Source organism: Rutidosis leptorrhynchoides, chromosome 1 (genome assembly GCF_046630445.1).
Source record: "Rutidosis leptorrhynchoides isolate AG116_Rl617_1_P2 chromosome 1, CSIRO_AGI_Rlap_v1, whole genome shotgun sequence".
Classification (NCBI taxonomy): Eukaryota; Viridiplantae; Streptophyta; class Magnoliopsida; order Asterales; family Asteraceae; genus Rutidosis; species Rutidosis leptorrhynchoides.
The window spans coordinates 203287905-203290872 of NC_092333.1; the positions used below are offsets into that span (position 1 = coordinate 203287905).

General features: G+C 35.1%; 1 non-coding gene across 1 annotated transcript; it reads left to right on the forward strand.

The window, feature by feature from the left end:
• The first annotated feature begins 1664 nt into the window (after window positions 1–1664).
• LOC139886916 (small nucleolar RNA R71) lies at window positions 1665–1771 on the forward strand. Its single transcript, XR_011772776.1, has one exon. It is a non-coding gene; the product is annotated as a small nucleolar RNA R71 (small nucleolar RNA).
• Window positions 1772–2968: the final 1197 nt, after the last annotated feature.

Below are 2968 nucleotides of genomic sequence, written 5' to 3' on the forward strand. Positions count from 1 at the left end.
TTTGAATATAATAACATGTATCATCTGTAGATTGCGATTGTTACATGGCTCTAACAACAGAAAAGGTAACACTCTCGTCCTCTATACTTAGGGTTAGTTTCTTACCGAACACGTCTATTATTGCTTTAGCCGTATTTAAGAATGGTCTTCCTAATATAAGAGGAACTCGAGAATCTTCTTCCATGTCCAGAATAAAAAAATCTGCTGGAAATACTAAAGTACCAAATTTAACTAGCATGTTTTCCATTATCCCTCTAGGATATTTTACTGATCGATCAGCTAGTTGTATGCTTATTCGTGTTGGTTTCAATTCTCCAAGGTCTAGTTTAGCGTATAGTGAATACGGCATTAAATTTATACTACCACCTAAATCTGACAATGCTTTTATTGAACTAAGACTACCCAGAAAACATGGAATTGTGAAACTTCCTGGATCTGATAATTTTTCTGGTATCTTATTCAACAGTACTGCAGAACAATTTGCATTCATAGTAACAGCCGAGAGTTCTTTCATTTTCTTTCTATTTGTGATTAGATCTTTCAAGAATTTGGCATATCTAGGCATTCCTGAAATCACATCAATGAAAGGAAGATTGACATTTATTTGTTTAAACATAACTAAGAATTTGGATTGCTAGGCTTCAAGTCTTTCTTTTCTCATTTTACTCGGGTAAGGAAGTGGTGGTTGGTATGGTTTAACATAAGGTTTAGCCTTAACTGTGTTATCTTCATTAACCTTTTCAACTACCGGTTCTTTTTCCTTATCTTGCTTAGGCTGTGGTGCCTGTGTAGTAGGAATAGAGTCATCAGAAATTTTAGGTATTTCAGGTGATTTAAGTGTAATACCACTTCTTGTGGTAATAGCTTTAGCTGTTTCATTCCGGGGGTTAGCATTTGTATCGCTAGGTAGACTCCCTGGTTTTCTTTCACCTATCAACCTTGCTAGGTTGCTTACTTATTGTTCAAGATTTTGAATAGAAGCTTGTTGATTTCTAAATGCTTGAACATTTTGTTCATTGGTTTGGTTCTGAGATGTGAAAAACTGCGTTTGAGATTCAACTAACTTCGGCATCATGTCTTCTAAATTTAGCTTTTTATCATCAGTTTGTGGTGGTTTATTTGGAAAAATAGGTCTTTGCTAATTGTAAGTATTATTGGATACTTGTTGATTGTTAGGACCTTGTTAGTTGTTGTATGGAACATTTCGGTTAAAATTTTGATTGTAGTTTGGTCTTGGCGATTGATAATTATTCTGATAATTATTTCCAGGCCTTTGGTTCATGTATGAAACATTCTCTCTTTGTTCCATTGTTTGTTCAATACTGAGACAATCTTTTGTCAAATGTGGTCCTCCACACTGCTCACAACTAATTCGTATTGAGTGAATATCTTTAGTCATCTTTTCCATTCGTCTCTCGAAAGCATCTATCTTTGCGGACATGGAATCAAAGTCATGGCTAGAATCGGCTCTAGCCGCTTTAGATGATCTAACGACATCTTTTTCTTGGTGCCACTCATGTGAATGGGAAGCAGTGTTATCAATAATTTTGTAAGCTTCAGTTGTGGTTTTCTTCATAATGGAACCACCAGCTGCTATGTCGATGTCTTTTCTTGTAGTGATGTCGCATCCTTGGTAGAATATTTGTACTATTTGATAAGTGTCTAAACTATGTTGCGGACATCCTCTTAACAACTTTCCAAATCTTGTCCACGCTTCATATAATGTTTCATTTGGCTTCTGTGTGAACGTAACAATTTCTACTTGAAGTCTCACAGCTTTAGATGCTGGAAAGAATCGTTTAAGAAATTTTTCAACTAAAACATCCCATGTATCAATCGCCCCTTCAGGTAACGATTCTAACCAATCTTTGGCTTCTCCCTTTAAAGTCAGGAAAATAACATGAGATATATCTGTTCATCCTCAACTTCTCTGATCTTAAATAGAGTACAAATCCTATTAAAGGTGCAAATATGTTCATTTGGATCTTCCTTCGGCGCACCACTAAATTGGCATTGATTAGTTACCATGTGTAGGATTTGTCATTTGATTTCATAATCTGGCGCATTAATGTCTGGTTGAGTAATTGCGTGACCTTGGCCAGTGAGTTTAGCTCTCATTCGGTCTTCCATACTTAGAGGTTCCAAATTTTTCATGATTGAATTTGTTGAATCTGAATCACTAGAGGATTCTGATTTAATGGTTTCTTCCTCGACAATCTCTGGATGAGTGATTTGTGGTTCAGGATCTCTGAATTGTCCCTGAATATCCTCCGGATTCTCAATTGTGAGGTCGGGTTCAAAAAATGGATTATCGAAAATTTGAATTGGAGTACTTGGTCGACTAGATGACGATTCTAAATAAAAATCAACGGCGACAATGTTGGATAAATGTCTTGATCGAGTTACAGGTTGCGAACGTAAGAAAGGTGGTGAACGTTTTGCTTGTTGCGTTCACTGAATATCCTATTAGTTATAAAAAATAAAAATTATTAAAGTTATCAAATTAATAGACTTTTCTGATTTTGCCCACGTTTCGAATAGCCAAAAGATTCAGCAGATAGCCAGGACCCTTTAAATCGAAAGCCCACAACTCGCCACTAACAAATCAAACTATTACTACGAACCAGAAAATTTAGGATGTCTATCAATTTAACCGCTTAAAATAATTTTTCGTCGAAATTTAAAGAAAATAATAATAAAAATTCTATGTCCTAAAAACTAGAGCGTCGAGAAATAAGAAAGAAGAGTGCGTCGAAAAACGTCGAAAAATAAAAGGTCGAAAAATAAGCGTCGAAAAATAAGAAAATTGCAGCGTCGAAACTTAAAAGTCTAAAAACTAAGAATTAAAACTTACGTCTAAAGGTATTAAAGCTTAAAGGAATTCTATATCCACAACGGCAATAACTTAAAAGGTACTAAAATTTATTAAATACTAAAGTGATAAGCGACGTCGTAGAATTCTAAAGCG